Here is a 27,742-nt window from a genome sequence, read left to right on the forward strand (position 1 = left end):
AAATGCAAGCTTAAAAAGCACCTGCCAAAAAAAAAACTTCCAGCATCACCTGTCCATCCTCTCCAAAACTTTTTTATAGTTATCCTTAAGTTTATTCAAATTACCCACTTCCACAACAACAGATGGAAGTTTATTTCAACAACCAACCACCACTGGCTGAACGCAAACTTCCGCACATTTATTCTGCAACCATTCTTCCTCAATTTGAATTTATGTTCCCTTATGTGTGTGGTCTAGGCAAGAGGAATAATGCCATTAGCAGTAAGCGTGATCAATCCATTTAAAGTCTTTAGCATCTCAATCAGATCACCTCACAGGTACCTATTCTCCAGCCAAGCCTTTCTTGTTAAGACCACTATTTTGTTCCCTTCACCACTCTCATTGCCTTTTTTCTATACCCGTTCTAGCAGATCTAGATCCTTCCCAAAATGAGGCCTCCAGACCAGTGTGCAGTGCTCAATATGCAGCCTAACCTTGTATAATGGCATAATCACCTTCTTATCTCTGAAAGAAAAGTTCCTGTATATGATTGACAAAACCCACGAGCTGTCCTGGCAGCCTCTCTGCACTGTCAGAGAACTTCATATCTGGCTGCACAATTACTCTCAGTTTTTTTTTTCTTTTGCTGTTGTTGTTGTTTTGTTTTTCCATTACCCTGAACGTAATACCACACCATACGTTAATCTGAGATCGCTGCAACCCATATATAGTATCTTTATTTTTAATTTAACGTTGACATTCGTCAAGGTTAACTTTCTAATGTTAAAACTTTCAGCCAGTCGTGGTTGATTGTTGGAATAAACTTCCATATGTTATTGTGGAAGTGGGTAATTTGAATAAACTAGAAAATGTATTGGAGAATGGGCAGATGATGTGGGAATGTCAATGTTAAAACTTTTTTAACGTTAAAAAAGAAATTTAACATTGAGATTCGTCAATGCTAAATTTCAGCTGCCATTTCTCAGCCCATCTGCCTAAATTTTCTAGATCTTGTTGCAGTAGCATAGCTGAATTACTGTCATTGATTACCCTGCCAACGTTTGTATCATCTGCAAACGTAGACATTGAGCCTGATATACCTTCATCTCTATCATTAATAAATATAGAAAACAGTAATGGGCCCAGCACCGAACCCTTGGGAACTTCACTAATAACATTAGTCCACGAAGAGCAGTGTCCATTAATAACCACTTTCTCTTCTCATATTGAACCATCCCTTTAACCAGAGCAGTAACTTTACCTTAATGACACACTGCTCCAATTTGTAAAGCAGTCTTTTTTATGTGCAACTGTATCAAAAGCTTTCCTGAAAGCGAAGTATATGAAAGCAAAATTATTTTTCTCATCCAGTTCCTTTGTGACCACATCGTAGTATCCAATCAGACTGGTCAGACAAGATCGCTCATTAACAAATGCATGTTATAATTGCAGTATAATTACATTCCTATGTAGATAGCCCTGCATTACTTCTTTAACCAGTGACTCCATTATTTTCCCCCGAAACCGAAGTTAAGCTATGTAATTAATCATGTCACCTTTTGATCCCCCATTTGTGAATTGGGGATACGTTCGCACATCTCCAGCCCACAGGGACGCCCTCATGTGTAGCACAGTTGATAGAATCGTCGTCCTTCCCATCGGATGGAAAAGACCTAAATTCGAGACCAGTCGATGACGCGAGAAGTTTTTATGGGCCTTTTTCACAACGTGGCTGAGTTAGTCGGTCTCAGGTGAGGGTAGCATGGATTTTTCTTCGAGAAACTCGAGTTTTTCGCCCAGCAAAAATAAAACTGACCACAGAACACACGCAATTTACAGATATTATTATATGGCCTAAAGCCATACAACAACCAACCAACTTGGTTCCGAAATTGGATGTCAATTATATTTGTCTATATAATTTTATGTACCATACAGGATATCAAGCTCTCTTTTTACTGTCATCGAAAAGAAGTTATTGATACTTGATATACTTTTCAAAGAAAAAAAGTATTTTATACAGAAAAATAATCTTGGTCTCCATCTGATTTACATAAAGGGAACCTAACTTATTAGTTTCGCTATTGGGTTCCTGCAGTTTTCTAACTTTTAAACTTTTTTTTTTTTTTTTTTGTATTTAGGATTACTATAAACGCGAATAGGAACTCTTGTTTAAATTAAATTTCAAAAGTTACGAAGTTAGATATGAATTTGTATTTAACTAAATGTAATAATTCCTTTGCATAATTTGTATTTAATACATATGAATGAATATTTAATCAATTGTTATTTATGATGAATGGCGATCAATTTTTATGGAGAAAAATGGTTTCCGATTGAATTACAGATTTTTGCATGAAATATAAACCGAAAATGTAATTAGTGTCACAAAAGTAAAACAAAATTTATTATTTTTGTAGTCATGTATAAAGTAGATGTTAACATTTAACTTTATTGTGGCTTCACGCGCTTGTTCCAGCACGAACGAAGCTGTGAGCGCCATGTTTTACAACTGGAAATAATTGCTGCTATGAACTGTTTCTTTAGGCATCCGGGTGCATAAAGTGGGAAATTTATATATTTAATATGCTTTGATGAAAAATAAATAAATAATCGCTATTTCATGGCCTCATATCATGGCTTAACATTACGTTATTTTTGAAGGAAATGCACGTTTATCAATTTCTGAAACAACCAAATTTAATTATTGGCCACTGATTTTTTTTTTACAATTAGGCTAATTAATATTAATTTATGATATTTTATTAATAATAACAATGTTTCCTAAGTAATATTTATACGCCATGTGTATCGTCCTACCTCTTTAATATTAAAAAATTAAATTCAATTTGTTTATACACACAAATTAAAACACGGAAGTGCTTTTTTTTTTTTTTTCACTAGATGCCTCATTTAATAAGTTCCGCCAGGTTGGTAGAGAGCTAAATTAATCTAATTAGGAACTATCAGATCTAATACCATGGTCATACAATTAAAATCGATATCATAACTAACCATTATAATCAGGGGTTTTCCATTCTGCTTGCATTATTAAATCAATCGCATTAACATGTTTTGCAAGGGCATACATACAGAATTTCCAGCTGACTGTGGTTTCAGGCTTTACTGAACAGGTCTGTTTACTAAGTGTAGTCTAACAACGGAAAATTTTCATTCATCCTTGCTCTGACTTACAGATTTCCTAGAAGTTTCTGAGAATGGTGCTGCTCTTATTTGCCATTATTGGTACATTCCAGGCCATTGTTTCATTCCTTTCCTGTTAAACTAGCACTGCAAATTGTATCGTGAAACATCATTAAACACTGACTTTGTTTTTTTTGTTTTTTTTTTAAAGAAAACGTTATTTATTCCGTCAGACAATTGTGGATTACTCCACCCCTTCCCCCCGCGTTACCAGGAAACAAATGACTCTCTGCATATTTCATTAGTTTATTTTTGGTTAAATAAATTATTTCCCTTTCTGAACGGCAAAGAGAAAGAGAGAGAGAGAAACAACAACAGCTAAAAAAAATCTCCAATCTTTCTGTGTCTCTTTGCTCCTGAAACCTCCAACACGATATCGCACATGCGCGTTGTGCCGTGCGCGTGTCTCCAGCGCGCGAGCTTCCTGTTATACTCAAGGCTAAGCGCGAGCAGAAGTGTGGCAGATAGAAGGTGCTTCGAGCATTGTAAGTCGCCCTCGATCCAAGACTGTCGTCAAGTGTATAACCTGGGGGGGAGTTCTGGTAGCCCTTCGGACGAAAACGAGGTGTGGAAGAACACTGAACCCATCCCGTTCTTCAGGGGTCAGGAGTCTTTCTTTCATGCTCTCAAGCTACCTACACACGAGCAGGCGTGCTCCGGATAGGCCTAGACTTTCCATTGCAGATGGTTATTTAGAGATAAACTAAAGATTATCCATCATTTGCAAAGAGAGGACTTTAACCATCCAGTATTTATTTTGCATTGGGTGAGTATCTGTTTATGGTTAAAGGATTTCCCTGTTTCCAAATTGATTTTAATGCTATTATTGTCACACCAGCCAATCGATTTTTTTGTTTGTTTTTTTTGTAAACATCTAAAGAATGGTATTAGATGAATATCATCAGTGAAAATTTTGGATTGCATATATGAAATAAACGTCACTGTTTGGTAAGTAAATAAAACTTTCTGCAGTGAATGATTCTCCACACATGAAAGACAACAAAGTGGTTTCATTTTCTGGACTTAATGATTTTCTTCCGTGTGTGATGTTTGCAGTGTGGGCAAGGACACAATTGATTTGGGTTAATATAAAAAGCTACTAACATTGATTAATTTGGAACATTATGCGCGTTTGTCTAGAAGGTTCGAAAACAAGGGAATAAATACGATGATGGAACCGAGTAAAAGTCCATTGAAATTAAGAAAGCTTTTGTTGATATTATTAATTAAGAATTAAAACTGAACTTCAAACATCTGAAGATACTTTGCATGGATCTCTCTCAACCGAATGTTAAGCTTTTATTTAATATTTAAAATAAAATGTAAAAAAATAAGTGATTATCAGACAAAAGTATCAAAATATAGAGTTAATCTTTGCACGTTAAAATAACAATAAACATGGATCTCCAGAAGCGGAAGCTTTGGTTAACATGATGAATAATAAGCTTTGTCTGGAGTCTCTTTGGGTGAATAAATTTCTTAATGCCAGACCAAATTTTGGTTTAATGGACTCTAAAGTTCTGCGAATCTGGTACCACAAAACTTAAGTTTTTTATTTTAAGTTTTTTTTAAGCCAGAGGAGGGATGTTAGGGGTTGAAACACGTAAAAATCTCTAGAGGACTTATAAACTATAAAACAGCAAAGAAATAAGTTTAAAGTGGACTTATAAATGTATGCGAAATACTAATAAAAAATCAATAAAAGCATGTGAAGTCATCGTTCGGCATTAAAGGTGTCAGCGCTTCGTAGAGTGACTCACTAGCTGCGGGACATGAAATGTGTCTTATATGAATAATTACCAGACACGCGGAGTACTGATACAGGTGTTGTTAGCATCAAACTAGTGGCGAAGGGGTGGTGGGATGTTCGGAGTATAAGTGGCTCAGTACTTTAAAATATCAATGATTAAATAGAAGTAATGCAAACAGGGGGAAGGCCGCCGCTATCCAATTTTGTGGACTGTTTATATTGGATTAACTTAAGTTGCCTGCAGCGGTTACTACTTTCTTGAGAAAATGGCATACAGACGTTTCAAATATGCCCGCTACATACGAAGCGGGTGATAAGCACCACACGAGGAGATAAAACATGTTTGTCGAACAAATAAAGCGGTTTTTTTCTTATCTGTGTTTAGTTTTAGGTTTGGGATTTCGTTTTTTATTCGACTTTTATGTTAATATCTATTTCTGTTCTCCTTCCAATCTGCTTGACATAAATTGAAGACAATCATACAATAATTTATCAATATTTATGTGCTCTGCTTGTAGCCGATCTCAGTCAGTGAAGCTCTGCTGAGGTCTTTCAGTACAGATATCTGTTAGCGACAAGAGAAATGGAAAAAGAAAGCAGAGCATTGATTTCCATAAATTAGGAGATTGTAATAGTAATAAAATGTGCCTGCTGGCTAACTGTTCCTCTTTAGGATGTTACGAATGGTTATTAGGAAGAAAAATGAATGCAGGCAATCGGTGATTTTTAAGGAAGTAGTAAAAACAGTAGCCCTTCGGCATTTCGAAGAGGAAAGCTTCATCTGTTAAGTCAATTTGATGATTCTGTGTGGAACAAGCGGAGTGGTACAATTTCTTAAGCAAAACTCAATGAAAACGGTTTTTCATCACGAATAATGGACATCTCAAAACCTCTTTATAAATATATTAGTTTTGCCCAATGAACATTGTTTGTGTAATTTTTTTAAAACAATTTCTGTCATCCTAATGTCATCTGTACTATAAAAGCTTTTACTCTGCTACCTGACAGCAATTATTGAGGTGGTAACACGAAAGTGTATGTGGACTGATTATCCCATGTGTCTGGTGGACGTGTTCATCAAAAGATCGTTCCTAGACCAATATAATAAATAAGTTTAACTCCATCAACTATTGTCTTATCCTCCGCGGCAGTATAGTGCCATATGTGATTGGAGGAATTTGTAAAGTCCTGTTCAATGGAGTCTGTAGCCAGCTGATCTCAGGTAAGAGAGAGAGATAATTGTAGGGCTTTCCTCGTGGATTATTCAGAATGTTTCAGCCCTTACAACATGCAAATTGGCGCAACATGGTCTAAGTCACTGATGCGCCTAAATTCCATCAACTGTTGTCTTCAAGTCCCACGTACACATCATTTTAAGCTGCTGTCTGCCATTCCACATTTCCGTTATGTGGGTCATTGTGGTCAAGTACCAAAGGTAACTGAACTATTCAGAACTTAAAGAAATCTTCTCATAAAAAAATTAAGCAACTTGGATGTACTGAGATTAGATCAAACTTTTTAGATTCCCGTTTTTAAAACTTCGATGTGCTGACTGATCAGTCAGTGTCGCTTCTCGGCACGCGACAGTGAACTCAGAGGATCACGCTGATAATATCCAGCTTCCATTTCTTTTAGACCATTAAAAATATTCTCTAATACTAAATCAAAATACTTTCCGTTGAAATCCTTTCTTTGGATAAGAGCTCTTCTGTTGCTTTTCGTATAACATTTGGAGGCATAATGGTACTTTACATAAGAGTATCAGCGCCAACTTACTTCGAGATTTGAGGAGGATTAAGAGTCAATACGCTGAGAGAGCTTAATGTCGACTGCAGTGATCTATCGCATTTATCCAGTCGACGTGCTTTCTCTACAGAACAAGATAATATGCTGAGAAATCAATGTGGTTTCCCCTTGTGTAACCTCTTTTTCCCAATCAAGCGAATGTTTGCATTTTATTCATGACAGTCTCTGCTGTTTTTTTCCTTTAATCCGAAACCGCTATCCTGCGAGTAACAATATTGTAAATTGAAGAAGGAGATGGTTACACTACTGTTTCATTTATCATTTAAAAATTGATGTAGGTTACTTAACCACCTAAAATACCTCGGTGCTGATCGAAAATGCTTTTACTAGACGCAATGTCTTTCGTTCTTGAGAAGTCGGTATTATTTGGGATTATTGCTCTGATGCTCTTTTCAATAATGGGTGTTTTCCCCCTAAGAGTTATTCACTTCCGTTGTTTTATAGAAGCTCAACAAATCTTCACGGTTGCGGCTTTTATAGAATTCTTCTTGCATGTCTGCTTAGCTCAGAAGAAGAAATTTATATTTCAGTTTTATATCACTCTGGAACTAAGCTGTTGGTGAGTTTTTTCCCTGATATAATGATGATTATATACTTTTGATGTATGGTTATATCGTCCTTGGGAAGTTTAGAATAACTTGTTCTGAAAGACGACCACTGGATTCGCATTGCCTAACTGTGAGAGGAAAGAGGCATCGAGTACGAAAATCGGAGCCTTAGATGGATATACGAACAGTATATTTGCAGTTCATTCGGGGAACAAACAACTGTATGAAAGGGGAAATGGATCAATGAAGTGTTTTGCTCCTAGTTGCTTTTTTAAGTTAATGTATAATTTCGCTGAGTTTGGACTCTTTTTTTTTTTTGTATCGTAAAATTAGTCGAAAAATAAATTAATTCTAGGTAGTAGAAAATATTTCCTTAAAGCACAACATAAAGAAGATTAGTTAGGGCACAAAAGGGTGCTATTACCAAGAAAGACTCGGTACTATTACTAAGAAAGTTCTGCAAATTGCAGTGCCTGGAAACCAGGCACCTGCGAGGAGACCTGATTGAAGTGTTTAAGGCTTTAAATGAATTGAGTAAACTAAATGCTGATGGCATCTTTGCTCTTCCTCAGACAACAAACATAAGGAGTCATAAACTTAAATTGAAAAAAGAATGGTTAGATGGCAGGATAGATGTGCGAAAATTTGCTTTTAGACAGAGAGTAATTGATTGTTCGAACAAACTTCCATTGGTGTTGTTGGAAGTGGGTAGTTTGAATACATTTAAGAAAAGATTAGAAAATCTATTAGAGGGATGGGCAGATGAGGTTAGTATTTTTTAAGCATGCGTCCTTGCATTATTTGCCCGTACTAATACTAAACGCGAATCTTAATAAAAGAAAAGTTTGATTTCGTAGACATTATCGAGCCGAATTGGCATTTAAAATTCCTCCAAGCATGTGACAAGCCTGATAAACCATTCGCCAATCCTAGAGCATATATAGAATATGGTTTTAAGAAAGATCTGTCTGCTGTGGATGCCATGCATGATTTGGTTACTTTTTGTCAACAATCTACTCTACTGAGAAGTGTCTTAGCTCTCTTCATCGATTTTGAGGGAGCTTCCCACACGGTTTTGTACGAGAGTATTCTATGCTCATTAAGACAGCTTCGATGTCCTAATTTGCTGTACTAAACGATCAGAAGTTATCTTTATGAAAGGAAATTATGGTAAATGCAAATTACCCAGTTTTTAACAGGGGTTGCCCACAAGGATCAGTACTAGGGCCTCTGTTCTGGAATCTGGTTCTAAATCAGTGGTTGATCAGACACGTACCTCACTGGAACAAAGTGGCTTATGCAGACGATTTAGTGCTACGCACAGTTAGAAAATCGAGGCAGGTTCTAGAAGACAAATTTCAAGTTATAGTAAATAACCTTGAAACATGGGCTGCTTTTCTTAAGCTCAATTTCTGAAAATAAAACAGTCATGATGCTAATGAAGGGGAAGTTGAATTATGAGAGACCACCGCGATTGCTAATTAACAATAAGCAGATACCTTTAGTTTCTAGGGTGAGGTATTTAGGTGTACTTTTAGATTACAAATTACAATTTTTGCACACTTGGATTACTTAAGTTCCAAGGTAAAAAAGTTTATTGCCTCTATAATTCATATTAGTAGGTCGGATTGGAGGCTGGGAAAGCGAGTTCTCAGTGTATATTATAAAGCTATCTTTTTACCTATTGTTACTTATGCTGCACCTATCTGGTATAAACCCATAGAAAACGTTAAGTTTTGTAAAAAAAAGTAATTTCTCTTGTTGCTGACAATATTAAGAGTTTGTAAAACGGCATCTACCAATGCCATGCAGTTTATTGCAGGGGCTTTGCCCTTGGATCTGTGTGTTGTATTTCGGTCTTTTTGTAATTTTATAAGGAAAGGTAGACAAATATCGTTTATGGGTTTATCTTATGATTGTTACTGGAGATATTAAAAAGGAAAAAGACTATGGCAAGACCGTTGGAATTCATGTACCACAGGTGAAGTAACTAGACTATTTTTACCCGATGTTGTATTCAATATTGATAATAAACTGAACAAGTAGTTTTATTTATCAATGGAAACCTCTCATTTATTGACGGGTCATGGATCCCTTTAACTTCAAACTGTTTAAATTTCGTTTGGCAGATCAGCCATATTTCAGGTGTACTTCGATTGAGTCTTGGGACCACGTGTTGTATGACTGTTCCTTGTATGAGGAATATAGACAAAAATTGAAGGAGGTAATTCCAAATTTGTAAAGAGGTTGTGAATATGTTTGTTTACAATCAGTTGTTAATTTCATGACTTTACAGGAGTTTTCCAGATTGGTGTTCATGAAAAGAAGGCGATTGTCTTCATTGACTGTTAGCATTAATTAAGTCTATTTTTATGACTCATTCTCAATAATTGATATTTAAAGTTTGTTTGATATTAACAACGGGATTGTTGGCATCCACCAGCCTTGCACTACTGCTGGTGGGTACGGGATTATAGTGCTGGATTGCACTGACAGATTTATTAGGCCCAGGTCTGGCTTTACGTGCCAGAGATGAGCGCCGGGTTGCATTTGCCCATGTGGTGGCTGCCCTCTGGTGGAAAAGTGACCTAACTTCACATTACACTACAAAACACATACACATTTACACTGTTTGGTCTGAATACTGAGTTTCTTTGCTAGCAGAGTACACAAGTGGACATAGACGTATGTCTGGGAGCCACCTAGCGACATGAATATACAATGCAATACAATACCTAAAAACTCCCATTCATTCGTGGCTGAACTTCAAATCCACCAACTTAAAAATTTCTTCCAAAAACCCTGTACTTCCTTTGTTTTCAGCTACCTGTTTTCACGTTATTGCATGTTGCTAATATCCATTTATGGTGAAAAGAACCTTCCAGATCATCCTATTGTTGAATTTATGGTACTGGGTTACTATAAGCCCAGCAATGTTTATTATTCGGGATTACTATAACAACAACCGTTTTTTGATTGTCTAGAGAGGTTTGAGTTCAAGTCCCGTTGGAATTTGGTGGTATTCTTCAAGGCCTCTTCACTTGGGACTGTGGTTATCCTGTCTTAGGCGAAAGATGTAGAGGGGTCCCTCTAGTTATTTTTTTTCAGCATTCGCAACCTGCGAATCTGTCCATGATAACACACGAACTCAAAAAAATTCCCATACAAAAAGAACTTTCAAAAGAAATCACATAAGAATGAATTGATATTACATTCTGGAAGACTCGTTTATAAAAAAATAAACAATGTTCATACCATACAGAAAACGAATCAGTTAGGCCAATATTTATTATTATGTTTTTTTTTTATTTGCGATATTCTGTAGAATTTTTCCAGCATTTATTTGTGATGTTGGTGGCTGCCTCACTCGAAATCACAATAATGCCTACCAACATTGATGTATGAACGTCTAAAACAAATTTTTATTTAGTAATAAATTCAAATATTACTGTTTTTCTTTTATTATCGAAATTCAGCCACCAGTTTTTGTATAGCGGGCTTATGGAGTACGAGTTCATTACTCCTTTATTCCAATTAATATATCCTGTTAACTGGAAATAGTATTAAGAAAGTTGATTCAATGCATTCAATCGAAATATGGAGACTGCTGCTAAAGCGGTTATTGAATGTTTTTCAACAATTTTACTCTATTTCTGCACCAACAATGCTTGGTTATATAATCCATCATAAAGGTCTTGACTGATCGAGTTTGCTATTAACCAAAATTAAATAAAACTAAAATTGTATTTATTCATTTAAAATTACGTAATTGGATAATGGCTCTTGTGATCAAGTCTCGCAATTCAATCGCTTCAGCATTGTGGTGTAGCAGTAGATCAAAGCAGATCTCAAAGACCATTCTCACTATCGATAATGACTCAATAATGAATTACCTGGAAGTTAAAAGATTATGTGCGCCTAACGACAGCGCATCTTAACGTTCGTCCTTTGGTAGAAGGCAGAGGAGTTGCTTTCAACTTTAGTTAGGTGGAACTAACTGAATTCTAAAATAACCTTTAGCTGTGAAATTGTCCCAATGTATAACAAACTTGTTCTCCTTGCTTATTTAACCACCAGTATATAAAAACTTCTCTTAATGCTAGCGTAATTCTTCTTACTATTCAACATTTTGATAATGCGCCAGTAGGAGGCGCTAGTCGCCGATAACTTAATTATATCGGCGCAGCCATATTTCCTTTGTGTTTAATTTTGTCCTTGTGATGAGAGGAATAACATGAGATTTAATTAAACTTACAACTACCTCCTTGAACGTCTTGTAAAAGACGGTTGTTTTAATTAGTGGCTGTACAGTCAATGTAACTTGTCGTCAAGCTATAAGGAATTAATGTGCAGTTATTTTGCTGCCGTGATTCTTCACATCTTTTCCTCCAACAAATGGCAGTTCTTGCATCAATCGGTTCTCATCAAAGGGGACGTAAGTGTGCGATGAATTCTTATATTAGTTCTTACTTTTTTACCCCCTTCTGTTGGCAGAAGAGGTGGAACTTTTTAATTGGTTCCTTATTTCCTCCAGTTCATTGCGTTCCCGTCATTTCAAAGTTTTATTATGTGGCGAACAAAAACCTTAATAAGTAAAATACCTTTGCATGAATACGAATGGGGGAGTGGAGTTTCTCGGTGTTCCATTATATTTGCATTTCTTATCAAAATAACCGAGTGGAAAAGAAGAGCTGGGTCGAATCAATTTGCCATCCTTCTGCATCGTGTACTGCTCTGTGCATGTCTGAAGAAGAAGGCAATAAAATGCATTGAAAATAATGAGCGAATGTATTAAGTTTTTATGCACATTATCTAAGTTAATGAAAGCAATTTCAATGACTGTCCAAGATTTGAAGTTAATTTTGTGACATAGGCAGACTGATCACCAAAAGGCTTTAGAAGGATCTAGAAAGGAGAGTCGAAGAATATGGAAATCGCATCACGTGCAGTTTGTTTCTCTTATTTTTCCTCCAACATTTCTGAAATATAACTTTATTATCTATTGTATAGTTTACAGTTGGTTAATAATAAAAGAAACGGATACGTCTTTGGCTATTCTGCGCCAACGCTTGAACTGAGTTTATCAAATAAAAAGTGGAGGATTATGGTAATACGAACTTAAACCATTAATCCATATATGGAATGGTTTTTCTAAAGGCCGGAATAAAGCGGGACTGCTTTTATTCGTGTGCAGAATATCTAAAAAGAGTTTATTAAATGGAAGGAGATATTCGTTATCCATCAAGATGATTCTAATAGTTAACATTGGCAAAATTCCTGCCTTTTTTTTTTTTTTTTTTCTTCTCTTAAAGGTTATTTGCGCTAAGTGAATGCTCCCGTCTTCCATTGAGGTCACAGCCTTCAACGTATATTCCAAACCTTTCCCCATATATTGTGTAAGAATCTTCTAACAAAAGCAAAAAGAAATTCTTTTCCCTTTTGCCTTTATTAATTTTCCACTTAAAAAGCGAAATTTGGTTGGAATTTCAGCTTTATGCCTAACTTTTAAAGTTTCATGACTGTTTTTCCATTAAAACTCACTTTAGCGTATAATTAACTAGTGAATCGTTTATTCCATTCGGGGGTGTCAAGTTATTTAGCGTTCTTCTGCAGCAAAAACTCATAAATATATTTTCTATTACTTTTTCTAGACCTCTCTGCCAACAACGAAATGCAATTAAAATGGAGCTTAAATAGCGATAAGTTTAAGATAATATAGGGAAAGCCGAAGGTAATATAAAGCAAGGCTATATTAAGAAAGTTAGGATGTAAGAAATATATTAAAGATCTGAGAAAAGTCTTAGATTGCATCTTGCTTTTTTTAAGGGCGTTGATTACTTTGATATCAAAGAATTTTTTTTAATGAAAGGCAGTATAAGTGGAATAATTTAAACGGCAATTTTTCAACGGGCGAGTCATTTCTGATTCGCACAATGCAAGTTGGTAAATACGTTTCTGTAGATGAATGTTGGTATCAACAGCTATCGTGTTTAAATCTTAATAATTTACAAATATATAGACATTTCTCTCCATTCAGATAATATTTTATGAGGCTGCAACCTCTGCCTGCTTGTAGATGACAGTATATAGTCCGTTATTTTCTGGGCAACATTTTGGTTTCGTGGAACTTATGGTCTAAATATTCAAATACTCGAAGTTCTGAATTTTTGGTTACTTATTTGCTGAAAAAATCAAAAATAATCACGATTTTATTTTCGTAGATCCATAGTTTATTTCTACAGACAACACTTGATTTTGGTCTTTCATTCCGGAACTCAATCGTATAATATGCGCAATTTAGAGACACGATATATTGACTCCTCGTAGTTCCCTTTGGCGCAATACACTATGAAATTCACAGTCCACTCCAGAGAAACTTTATGAAAGAGGAGATTGTCATTCATTTAATCCACTTCTTATAATCCCATTATTCGGACCAAAACAAAATGCATCATACACCTTCAGGACATCATGGTTTATCGGATGGCTGGTACCTACTTTGCAGTCAGTGGTTGAAAGTGTAGGGCTGCCAAACATGAATTTCCTTCAGAACAAAGAAACTATTACGAATCTAGGCGACTCCCATTTCACTCATGCTTACACATAAAGGAAAAAAATTCATTTGGAATAGCTCACCTAGTAATTTAAAATTCTCGATGCAAACGCCCATTTTTTTCCCTGAAAGGTTATTTACCATTTCCATATTAATGAGATAACTCCGTCCATAAACACATAGTAACAGAAAACCAAATGTATCTATGTGGAAGACCTTGACTTAATGACCTGAAGAACTACTGCCGTTCATTAGTGGCATGGTCAGTTTGCAATACTAATGGTAGTAAAGCATGCAATGCAGTTCAAACGATATTCAAAGTGAAAACACGCGTGCCTTGTACTTGATAATGTACCTCATCCGGTTGGAAAAAAATCTTCAGATGGCACACCACTTGCTTTGGGAAATCATTCGTTAATACATTTGGAAAAGTTAATTTCTCATATCTGGCTACGGTAAACTAGTTTCGAATATACAAAGATTATACGCAGGAACAGAGATGTCCCGATAACAATTCTTTATAATTGCATCGAACTCATTAACAATTGGCAATGGCGCGTTATACCTTCATGGGACCCAGGGCAAAATGTAATTTGGGGACCCATCTATACCTTCATGGGGACCAAGGAAAAATGGAATTTGAGTGCCCCATCTAAAGAAAAAACTAATAAAGAACATGTTCAATTTCATTTTATTGTGACATCAAAACAAACAAATTACAGTATATGACATAAGAAGAACTAAATATAAAATTTCATCAAAATTGGTAAAACCATTTTTGAAAAAAAAAGTAATTTTCAAATTAATAAAAAAAATCACTTAAAAATATTAGTAAAAATTAGCATGAGTTTTTGAAACAGTGATTTTGGGGCCCCCTTATGATCGGGGCCCTAGGCAGGTGTACTTTTTGCCTATAGGATAACGCGCCACTGACAATTGGTTCAATGTAATTACAAACCGAAACTCCCTACTTTATATTCAGTGGTAGGAATTCATGGCAGTTCATTCACAAACCAAATTCCTTTTAATTGTCAATGTATTATGGATTCCTCGACAATAGTTCAATGCGAACCTCGCCATTTTACTTAATAGTTATTTACCCAAGAGTTTCATTCATTTCTCAATTGTCTTTCGTCACAAAGCACTGCCTTTAATGTCCCGCTTCGCTAAGAATGACTAAAATAATAAACAGAAATTCTGTGGTGTACAGACACAAAGAAGGAGCATGAGAACTTGAACACGGAAGCTTCAGATATTTCGTCCACTTAAGACACCAGAGTGAGTGTGCTAGAGAAGCAGACAGCCCATCACTATCTCATCTTTGCTCCCATGGCAACGAGGATTACATACCTCAATTGTTTGAGGTTTGTCCACTCGCGTGGGTTGTACCCGTAGCAATCACCGGGATGCGTTCTAAGTGCACGGTCACCTTGTCGCTTTCTGCTCGTGGGCGTATGTCTTGGAAGTAGTTATTAAAAATTAATGATTGGACGATATTGCTTCTGTTAAATGTCAGCGAATTTTTACTACTACTTCTTAACTGTCGCCGAAGTGTTTCTTTGCAACTTTTCATAGTGTTTTTGAAGGATATTTCAATTTTTCTGCTCTTTATTTCCTTCAGCTTCGATGTTTATGGCCTCCTTTTTTGGTATAAACTTTATAATGGAACCCAAAGTAAGTGTTGAGATATCGACGTCTAGAATTTAAGCTTGAAGATTCAGGAATACGAATGTTAACTCGAAACTGCTATTGCATATTTCGAATTCTACGCTTTGCCAAGCCTCAACACTTCATAAAAATTCTTGAGGCCGAAGAGATAAATATTACCTGGTTATTTAGAATTAGCAGCATCAGGATTTAACGGATTCAGTCACTGTTCATCTAGGAAACATCCTGGATGAGCGGTGACTGAAATAATCACGGAATAGAAATATAATGGTGCTAATACAGCTGGGAAAAGCACTAGCAGACCGCAGACATTGACGGAAACAGACCGGAGGACGCCCAGAAGAATGGTACATAGATCCTGTCGGTCCTTATCAAATAACCGTTTTACCGAATCGCTGCACCACATACAAACCAAACATCACAGAACGCAATGGAGTTCAGAACCACAGTACACAGTTTTCCGATATGATGGTTATGTTTTGGATTTGGTGGATTCCCGGAAGAATTATTTATCAGTGTGTATCGGCCCAACTGTGAAGTTTGGCGGTGATGGTGTGACCATCTGGCATTTTTTCTTCGGGTTTGAAAATGGGTTATTGGTCATCGTTCCTGGAACAATGAAAACCTTGCGGTACTCCATTGTGGACAGTTCCTCTGCTGCGGAAACAGTATGAAATACGACCCTTTTCTGTTTCAAATAGCAGTGGAGCGTGGAACACCGACCTTAACCCAGTTGAACACATTTCGGATGGACTGAAAGTTGGCTTCGAGCCAGACCAATAAGTCTGCAATCAGTAACTAAATTAATCGCTGTGTTGAGGGTGAAACGAACCAATATATTATCTTCGTGTTATCACTAATTTGTTCGTGGTCTATCGACGAGATTACAATAAATAATTAGGACCAGTTGTGGTCTGACATGTTATTAAATATTGTATAAGTAAAAGGTTCTTTGAAACAATGCAGGTGTCCGGTTACTTATGGCAATATAAAATCCACGACTTGGCTATGCGCAAACCTCTTTTAATACTTATTTAACGGCGTTCCATTATTTTACAACTAATTTAAAAAGAAGACTTGTACTAAGATGAAGAAGACGTAAAAGAAGACTTATAGAAAGGTGAATTAAATCTAAATTACGCAGACTCGATGAGCTAGGAACACTCGATACGAAGCTGGCAGCAGCTTCGGACTCTGCTCTATAATGAGCCTCCAAAAGATGCTACAAGAACACCAAGAAGGATGTTGTAAACTCTGAAAACAACACGCGTCTCGTCGTGACTGTACGAACGGATAGGGTGGTCATTAAAGCTCTCTTTCTTCGTCAAACTAGCAATTCCTATACCGCGCATAAATTCTCTATTATACGAAAGATCATCATACGCGCACATAAAGCTTCTCAGAAAGAGGCGGAAATGCAGATCGAGCCGCTTAATGACTCCGTTGGAGAGAAGACAGACCGGACACGAATATGACTGACTACTGTGGGAATTACGTTGGAGGGGGGGAGGGTGAATAAAAGGAAGGCGGACTTTCATTAAAGGACAGCTATTGATATTTAGACAGACTGCCACTTTACCTTGTGTGTTTCGACTTCAAATCGTTCGTTTGGCCTCTTTAATTCCCTTTCCTACCCCCCCCAACAGTACAATTCCCTTTCAAAAGGCGGCGGACCCATCAGGTAATTAGTGGTAGCAGTCATTCCGCGTGAGCTAGTGCCGGAATTCGACGCGGTTTACTGACTGGAACAAGTCGACAGGATCATTCTTGCTGAAGGAGCAGCAGATCGAAGTGATCTAGAAACGGCGCGCACATGGGACGAAACGTAATCCGCTTCCACACCAGTCTGACTCTCTCTCTCTCTCTCGGTGAACGAATGCGCACGATCTGCTCTTCTTTTGTTTCTTTGACGACGTGTGTGCGTGCACGCGCCTGCTGCTGCTGCTGCTGCTCGAGCAAGCGGACGTCTGTGTGTAAAGGAACGTCGACTTTGTACAGATAGAACAAAGACAGCAGGCATGCATGAAAGGGGACATCTACCAAGAGAAAGCAAGGACTCGGAACGCCGCGCTTCCAAACTTTGCGACTGACATTAGCACTGTCGTCGTGCCGCTGATGTGGTGGGGTGAAGAAGGGAGGGTAGATGAAATTTACGGATGACCAAATGGAAGTGGATAAATCTAATTCTTCAGAAAATCCCAACAAGGAAAAGTTTTTCTCTCTTTTTTTTTTTTTTTTTCTGGGGTGGGGTGGGGGTGGGTGGGAAGAAGCTTATTTAATTAGTTACAAAAAAAGATTGCAAAGATGAACCCTGTCTTTCATCCCGTTAATTTCCTTCTCGCACGATCGAGCAGAGGTAAATGAAATGTATAGATTTGTCTGCTTGAATTTCGCCTCTAGCCCGGATGTCTGAAAGTTCCATCTCCATGAAAGGTGATCAGAGATCCTCGGAGCAGAAGAATAAACAAAAATAAGAAACAAAGCTTTGGTAGTTCTCACCAAGTAACTTTCCTCTATGTCTTATCTACTTAAACCTGTTTGGATACATCTGATTTCATCTTTTTCACCCCACGTTTAGAATTTATTCAGAGGGCAAATACCTGCGAGGTATAAGTATAGACTGCCCTTTGTCAGTGAAGTTACCTAAACCATTACTAGAAATTGGTTGTTGCTATTGGCTTAAATTAACGGCAGCCCAGGGGAATCGCAAAGCTGCGTCCATTACCTTGGAGCTTTCATTATGTCGTTACGCTTCCTGTGTCTCGCCAATTTCCGAGTAATTACAGGCATCGAATTGTAATCCTTGTCTGTCTTTTTTGTACTGCGCTATATGCAAGTAAGTTTGTCCATCACTAAATTGTTGCGCTGAAAAGCTAAGTCCAGGATTATCTCGCTAGAATTCAGCAGACTATCCTTATTCATACATAATAGCCGATGCACAGTTTGATGTTTCTATCATTATATATCATTTTGGAGATGAACTATACAGAATATGTTTGACAACTCCATAGGAATTTGTTCTTCCATTTTTAAAACTCATTGAGCACTATCGAGATGCTTTAACTGAACTGATTCACTGCATAGACACTAGACTGGTGCCCTAATAATTGACTGGACGTTTCTTGTGTTATTTTGAGACACATTACTCAGTGGTGAATTAGTCGGTTGTTATTCTGCAAAAAGAAAACCGACAGCAGGCAAGGGACAGGTAATCTGCAATTGAAACTAAGAAACTTACTACCCAGCCTTCTCGTGACAGTGGAATCATCGCTACACCAGCCCTTTCAAATAATGTCTGCAAATTATGTGTATCGTTGGTTGCGTTGGCCGTTTTGTTGGATGAAAAACTCAAATCTTCATCCGAGACCGATTAACTTGTACATGGTGGTTAAAAAAAGTCCATAAAGTTTCCTCCCGTTATGGACGGGATGAAAAGATGATGATTACAATGTGTGATACCCGTAAGAAGTCATTTACTATATGGGGTGTGCCATTAAGAAAGTTTTCTTCCCCCCTGTCCATCAGGAGATGTAGAAAAAGGCCTTTTCGTCCCATCATTTAGCCATTATAATAGAACGATCTCTGTACTAAGGTGTTTTCTACAGTTCTTGAAAGATATATGAAGCTATTCCTATCGTTTTATCCCTACTTACTTGCGTTAGCCGTTATCTTCATGAAATAACCAGTTATTTGCCATTTTTCTTCATATTCTATCACTTTGAACTAACAAAAAAACAGTTCGTTTAGATTTATCCTTTTTCACTGATCGCCGTTATGGCCTTAATTTTTTCGCATCTTTATTGACTTAACTCTTTTCCCGATAATAGTCATTGGTTACTTTATTTCTCTGCGGTTTATTGCAATTACTGTCGGTTAACCATTCCTTCTGGCTTATATGTCAATCAATAAGCGCTGGAAATGTGCGAAATGTTTTGAACCATTCTTTTCATTGCGACTTCTTCTAATGTGTGCATTTAAGAAGACCACTGCTCTTCAAAAACGCTCATTTCACTGCTGTTTGTGACTGCATCATTACATAAATTGCAGCTTCATGGTGAGTTTTGGCAGCATTCTCAATCGCTCGTCCTGTCTAATGTTGGTAAGCCTTGCCCTTACAATCGGTCAATTTTCAACACTTCAACGAGCTTATTTGTAATAAAGTAAAACAGGCCGTCTCTGAGCTACGCCGTTTCTCAATAAAGCCATTTCACATTTTTAAATTTTACATTCTAAATGTTAAAACTTACGCATCTTCTTTCCCATCGACAATAGGGAGTTCTGTTTTTTTCTCAACGTGGCTGAGTTAGTTGGTCTCTCACCAGGAGTGCCTAGTTTTTCATCCAGTAAACCTACCGAACAGTACACGCAATTAACCTTCTGTTAGAAATAGATTAAGAAGTGAAATAAATATATTTTTATGCTACTTTAAAACGAAATAAAGTACATTTAATTAAAATAAAGAAATGTTCAATATATACCTCTAATTAATATTAATATTAAAGTAAAATCCTTAGAATGTTGAATAAAATTATTATATATTAATAATTAAACATTAAGTAAAGCCATTGAATGCATTATAACTCACTTCCGGAAATTCATCCTAAGAACAAGCTGATCCATCATTGAGTGTACACAGCTTATAGACCAATTTCCCAAAGATCGGGCACAAAATACTGACTCCAAGGGCTGAGTTGTCTTTTTTGAAACTTCTCACTTACTTCAACCGACTTGTTTCACACAAAACATAATACATTGGTGGGCCTTCGTAAAACGTAGGTTTAATGATTCTGACCACATTCCCATCGACTGAAAATTACCCTCCTTTCTTTTGACCAATCAAACTTCAAGGAAAGGCGGTAAACGTTTAGACTTAGAGTGCTGTCTGAAACAGACTCGAGTACCTACCTTTCGTCATTAACAGCTGACCCTTGTAGATACCAATGATATTAATGAAAACTTCGTTATTTTCTTTAGTTCCAATCACAAAAGCCAGTTTCACATTATCTCTGTTGGTTCGCAGTGGAAACTATTGATCTTTCCAAGGGAAAATCTTCTTTTTCACAGAAGGCTGGAACGAACAGGACTCAAGACTCGCTACAATCTCTTCTGTGATTGGTGCAGAAAGTTTAAGATTCTCATGTATAATTAATTTTCGTATTATGTTAATTTAACCCAAACGAACGCTCTTTTGTTCTGGATTTAATCCAATCATCAGGTCTTTCTGGAATTATATCAATAATACCATAGGATATAAAGCATTCCAAAACGCGTCGCACTCGGGCACAGTGCTACAGAAAACCCATTGGATGAGGCAGTTGTTCCAAATTTTTGTATGTTAATTTTTTTTATGTCCTTGATTTATTGATAGACATATTGGAATGGTCCATAATCGATTATCTAGATTATACCTTCTCATTTAAGCCCATCACTACTTCGAGTATATTTCTAGCTCCCAAAGGAATCTAGTTTTGTAAAACGCAGATTTCAAAGTTTCATCTCAGTACTCTGTTCACCTTCTCTTTAGTTAACCTGCTGGATGCCACTTGTCACCTAAACATCAATGTGTTGAAGAGGCGCCTTTGCACCCCTTCAACAATTCTATGAAGCCTGGAACTTTCCCAGAGTTTAATCCACCCTTCAAGACACGTCTCAGTACCTGAGAGAAACCATAGGACAGCGCTACACTTGCGACCATGGACAGACTTTCGCATGAGTGATCCACAAGCATGTCTCAGGGTGCTTCCAGCGCCTCCTCTGTGATTTGCAGATCTATCAATCTTTGTGCACTTGGAAACGCTTTCTGATTTCTTCTCTTTCAGAACCGACCGTCTGGAATCCTATAATGACCACCGAAAGTCTCACAGGTTGTTGGGCCACTGTCTTGAGACAACGTCCGGATATTTCTCCTTGCAGATTTCAGTTTTGTTTATACTGTTTCTAAAATTTGCCTTTCATGCTTCATCACAGTTGCTGCTTCTCTGTGCACATAGTTCAATAAATAAATTTAAAAAAAACGTATCGAATTTTTGATATAATTTAAATACACTAGTGCTCAAAAGCCAAGGAGAAATATTGAAATGTGTATAAAACAAGCAATATTATTGGGACCGGATCTGTTGTTTCTCCATTCATTCTACATGGAAATGCTCCGAGGAACAGATTGAAAACTGACTCCATTCAAACGTGAAGAGCACCATGGCTCATTGCCCCTGTGTCCATTAGACATGCTGTCGGTACCAATTCAAATGGTCTTTGTGTGCGCAGGGATCATGGGAAAACAGACAGCTGCTCGTCTGTCCAAACACCCCTCCAATGAAACCTTCCATAGACGGTATATCTGGATGCAAACCCTGAAGAAAGTTTCTGTGCCGTGAATCTGTATTAGAGCCAGATAGTGGTCATCTTGCTTGGGGGTGATGCGACCCCGTGAGACAGTATATTTGTTTTGTAACTGATTCTACAACCTTCTTACAGCGCGGAGCGTTACTTTCAAATTGCCTGGCCAGTTCGGCTTGGTTTAGTCCTGCCTTCATCCACCTTAAAGAATTATCCAAGGAGGATAATTCCTGAAGGTTTCAAAATGATGGCTGTTTTTAAATCGATAGCACGAGAAATAAACAATTTCCAGGGCGCTTTTATCTGGTCCCCTGATAGCACATTGGGATATTTTAGCAGGTTGTGCGTGCGCGGCTTTGTTTGCGTGATCAAAAGAGACAGTTTTCTTTCATATAAGACGAATATTTGTTCTTAAAATATATTCGCGTTTTTAGTGTTTGTTGCTTAGCTTTTGTGTACCAGTCAAAGCGATAAGCACTTTTTTTTATATAAAATCTCTGAGGGAAAAATGAATCTGGACAAAAATTAGTCTTTAAGAGATTTTCTAAAAAATATATAAAAGAGGGGGTGGCGGAGTGTGCATAACTGAAAACAAAATAATGGTTAAGGAGTATGGAAATAAAAGTTTTCAATAATGAAAATATAGTGCATCGCAGAAAGTACAAATAACAATAAGAGTAAAAATAAAATTACAGTACCGATGTCGGCACAGAGGATAATGGAAGGTTTCTTTCTGTATTATGTAGAAAAATGGCCGTTTAGCTTGTGATGATAGGTAATCAATGAAACTCAAAGATATATATTGCCCAACAACTTACTAAAATCGCCATGTTTCGGTTGATGTATTGTATGAGATTAATAGCGTAAAAAGTCCTCTTGCAACATTGATCAGGCAAGAGGGATCAATAAATCAACAGATCACAACAGACAGTCTACTAGATATTCGTAATCGATTACAGGTATTTTTATAGGTTTAAGATTTTTATTGTCTCCCGAAACAGCTGCTCTGGATTTTATGAAATGCAATATTTCAAACAATTCTAGCCAAGTGCATGAGTCCCAAAGACTGTATTATCTAACGTTGTCCACTTTCGGACACTTCATTTTTAAAACTACAAAATCAGAAATTTAATTAAAAATACACAGTCTGCATTTTATTTGGAGTGAATAAACTATAAATAATAAAATTAAAATGTCACAACCATTATTTTTATGATTGTTATTTGTTTAGTAAATGGTGTTGCTCAAATATGTCCGATGATTTTTTTTTATTTAATTCTAATTCGGTTAAGAGAATTTTACGATTATTATTATTATTTTCTAATAGGTTTCTTATTTTTTGTTTATTAATAAATAGTTCGCTGTTTTGAATATTTAGAAAGCTCATTTTTTTTTTGGAAAGTTTTCTGACTTCGACAAATTTACCTTTTTTAGTTTAAAAATTACAGAACTGATTTCTAATATACAATTTTGGTTAGTTTATCAAATACGCCAGAAGCCTTGTTAAAATATGACTTAAGATCTTAATATTTCTGAAGAACAAAAAACCTGTATTGCTCTTTAATTAGAGTATCGATTATTCAACCTCTGCCTCGCTTAATTATTCATAATACTTTAATTCTTCCAATAAATTCACGATGGAAAGCTAGGAATTTCTAAAAGGCTAAATAACCTTAATAAAAATCTGATTTTTATTAATTTAACAGCTGGAACATTAATGTTTAGGAATTGTTCCATTTCTCCTTGACTAAATACATTTTATTTGTTTATTTTTCCTTAAATTTACGCACAGATTTTTGTTTAAAACTACAGCCGATTATTTCACGTATTTTTTTGTTTAATTTGGTTTAATGAATGTTTCAAGATCGCCTGAAAACATTTGGTTTTCTCAAAAAATATATTCTGTAATATAAGAGCAAAATATTCAAAGAGACTCTACCGATAACTTATTGAAAAAAGGTTATCTTCTACTCTGTAATGTGTGGTATGTACACCGAGAAGAAAGATGTTTCCTTCATTGTCATAGTATAATTTGGGAAATTAATTATGCTACGGTGAATTTTGTAAATAGAATCTTAAGAATGCCAACACGAGGAATGCGGTAGTTGATTAACTTCGCGAAAACCCTCCATGCGAATGGAAATATCTTTGAACACATTCTAATCGATCCAGATTATTCAATATGTCATTGAATCTACCTCGCGGCGCTCATCTGGAATTTCTAATCCTTTTCTTTTGCGCTTTTAAACTATTCTGTTAGTGTAAGATGATTCCATTTTATCATTTACATGAATATTATTGGTGGTTGGCGTCAGGTCGATGAACTTTGCATCAGATGGGCTTCTGCTTTGAAATCAATGCGTTATTTCAAATTAAAACAAGGATTTCGCCTTCTCTAAATACAAAAGAAAAATATATTTTGCACTCTTTAACTCGTGTTTCTTTATCCGTTTAAGAAGGATATATCCTGAGATCTTTGAGAGCCCTCTACCCCTCCCTCAACATGAATATGTACTATTTTATTCCTCTTTTAATTTTATTCGACTTTTTTTTTTCCATTTTTTGGCGTTTTGAATTTTCATTCAACGAAAATAAATATCGATTTTCATTTTTTCTTGCCCTCCATTCAATCGCACGAGAAGCAGTGTGTGCAGAGTGATTTGAAGAAGTTGGAATAGATCGTATTTCAAAATATCGTTTAAAAGCTCTTCATTCATCTCACTCCCCCTCCCCCCACTATTCCCTTCATCGCATACGAAGATTTTCCGAACACAATTTCAGTAAACTCCTGCTGCACTTGATGGAAGTACTGAGTTTAACAAAACATTAATGATTTATTGTCACTTGTCGCTATAACTAAGCTGTCTGCAGGTTATTGTTATAAAATATGCGTTGTTTTTTGTGTTCTTATCCTATCTACACATTAATAAATTCTCAAAAGTATGAAATATTATAAGCTGGGATGGTGTGAACACATGCTGGGTCTCCTTGAAGACGAAGTTGAAATCGAATTTATGAAGCTTTATTGGATACTTTTTTACGCTATTCAAATTAAACATTTTTTAAATATTTTGAATAAAATGCCTCTCAAAGATAAAAAATAATTTTACCATTTAGAAAATGAAGCCTATTTCATCGAAATAAAATTGTTCTACCTACCAGGGCATTCTTGGCTTCTTATGTGCTGTAAATTTGTTTTATATTATCTTATGAATGCTTATAAATTCGTAGTGCCTATAATTTATGATTGTGATCTTCATTCAACTGGCGGATCAAAATGAACTCCTCCCCACCTCTTCAAATGAACTCTATTACACAGTAATTGTGTAAAATATATTAATTTTCTTTTGGTTTGCCTTGTCCAAGATGGTGCATTGCGGTTTTTCGAAACTCTCAGTTTTACAACTTGATCCATAAATTATAAATAACTAGATATTTAGGGTCTCATCGAATGGTCTTCCACACGTCCCCCATCATGTTTCTTGACTTCTTTTTATCTTGAAAAAGTAAATCAAATAAGCATATGTAGATTTGTCACGATACCAATAAAGTGTAAGATAACGGTAGATCGTACCAGAGGCTATTTAAACATGATCACAACTGTGTCCGGACCATGCAGAAGAGACATTTTATTATATCTTTTTTTTTTTTAATTTTAATGCAACCCGACTTCTGTGTTAATTCTTACTATGATCAGAAGATCCAAGAGTTGAGGATTATTTTCTGTACAAATGCGTGTATGGGGCATAACTGTGTTTATCTCATCAGCAACTGGCTGACACGCAAAATAGAATAACAAAACCTGTTATTATACAACTATTTTCAAATACACTACGCTACCATTAATATACGGACACCTGCCCTTAGACAAAAAGAGAGCTTTTATTGCGTCATTTAATATTTTGTGCTGAAACCTTTTGCTTATATGACGGCCTTCAATCTTCGCTGCATACTCTCAACAAGCTTTTTATAAATGTCAGGTGATATGTTCCTCCACTCGGCCTTTAATGCAGCCACCAGTACGGTCTTGTTCTTTGGGCGATCTCGTCGAGCACGTATCCGATGATCCAATACATCCCAAGGATGCTCGATAAGGTTGAGATCAGTACTCTGGGCTGGCCAATCCAACTTTGCCGCACCTATGCCCTCAAACCATCCTGTTGTTACTCGAGCACTATGGCATGGCGCGTTGTCTTGCTGATACAGGTATGGACCTTCCTCGAAGCATTTTCATAATGTTGTCCAGGCTGTACTGGTATTGCACAGCATTCATGGTTTTGTCGATAACGACTAATGGGCCCAAGCCAAACCATGAAAGGGACCCCATACCATGACACTGCCTCCACCAAACTTCGTTGTTGGGAGGATACAATCAGGAAGGAACTGTTCCCCTGGCATTCGCCACACCCAGGAACGGCCATCAGACTGGTAGCGTGCAAACCTCGACTCGTCTGTCCATAAGCCTGTTTTCCACTGCTCTACAGTCGCGCTCCTTACACTGTATTAATCGGCGTCTAGCATTTGTTGAGATGATCAATGGCTTGTGAACAACTGCACAACCATTGTAGCCCATATCATGGAGCGTCCTTCGTATTGTACTAGTGCTGATATTAGTCCCAATAGTGTGCGTTAATTTGGCGCACAGTTCTTCGCAGAATTCTCTTCTCCCGTTCTGTTAGTTTTTGCGGTTTACCAGGCCGTGTTTTTGGCAGATTCAGTTCCATTCCTCGACCATTTGCATATAACGTCACTAACCGTTGACCTAGGGATCATCATAGTGACTGCGATGTCTCGTACAGAACGCTTGCTGGGCGCATCCATAGCCAGGTGGGCAGAAACAGCAGTGCGTAGCACACGCTTCCTGATTAGACCGGGGTTTGAGCCCGTGACCACCAAATACTGAGGATGCAGAAAGGTCAGGGAATGACCACCGCATATCCCCGGAGCAATATGGCCTTAGTTGCTAATGCTCCTAAAAACCAAATAACAACAGAACGCTTGCTTATGTGGCATCCTTCTATCATTTCACGTTGGAAGTCTGTTAATTCTGTTGAACCTGTTATTTTGCATGCCCACTTTTGCAATTATCTGTTCGAAGCCTAGTTTGCATATTTATAACAGGTTCTATGACTTGTTGCAGGCATAGGACCAAGCCCCCATCCTTGGATGGGTGTCCGGATATTAATGGTAGGGCAGTGTACATACAAACACGCATCAAGGGGATCTGATCTATTAAAATCTAAATCCTCCTTGTATAATACTTCACAAAGCGTCCATTTGAAAGGATTGAGAAGAGAACTTCTTTCTATAAACTTAAGTTAAAAAATAACACTTCTATCCAAAGTAAATATTGGGCAAAATTCTTCGTTTATTGGTTCTAAGTAATAACTGCAAAATAAATCCAGTTAATTCAACAATCCTCTACGACAACCTTTAAATTGTTCTGTGTCTTTTTGAAGTCTACGAAAAAAAGGATATAATCAGATTGTGTTAAACAGAAACCCTTTAAGGGATACTTTCGAAATAACGATCGGTATTGAATATTTTAGTAAAGCAAACTCTAGTTAAACAAACTACACGTTGTATAAAGATCGGTAGTAGATAGGAGCTAACTGACTGAATTTTAAATACATTTCATTGGTGTCAGGAGATTCTCTGCCCTGCACGAATCTTTGTTGCTGAATGTTCATAAATTAAATTAATAAAATTCTATTGCGTCCTCAATGCAAGCTACAACAGTGGAAATTGTTCCATTTCAAACAGTTTTAGGCACTATTTGTTGCTTAATATTAATGTTAATACTTATTCAGCTATTAATACTGCTCGTTTCACAAAACTTAAAATCATATAGGACTGCTAAACAGGCCTTTATCTGCATACGCGATAAAGGAGTCATGT

General features: G+C 36.8%; 1 long non-coding RNA gene across 1 annotated transcript in view; it reads left to right on the forward strand.

Annotated features, from left to right (window-relative positions):
* Window positions 1-3,666: 3,666 nt before the first annotated feature.
* LOC150083247 (uncharacterized) overlaps window positions 3,667-27,742 on the forward strand; it is a 224,500-nt gene continuing 200,424 nt past the window's right edge. Inside the window, exon 1 of the long non-coding RNA XR_016547175.1 lies at window positions 3,667-3,949. This is a non-coding gene — a long non-coding RNA (uncharacterized LOC150083247). The remainder of the gene's footprint in view (window positions 3,950-27,742) is intronic.

This window comes from Mastigoproctus giganteus, chromosome 7, assembly GCF_048544385.1.
Source record: "Mastigoproctus giganteus isolate SK-2022 chromosome 7, ASM4854438v1, whole genome shotgun sequence".
Classification (NCBI taxonomy): domain Eukaryota; kingdom Metazoa; phylum Arthropoda; class Arachnida; order Uropygi; family Thelyphonidae; genus Mastigoproctus; species Mastigoproctus giganteus.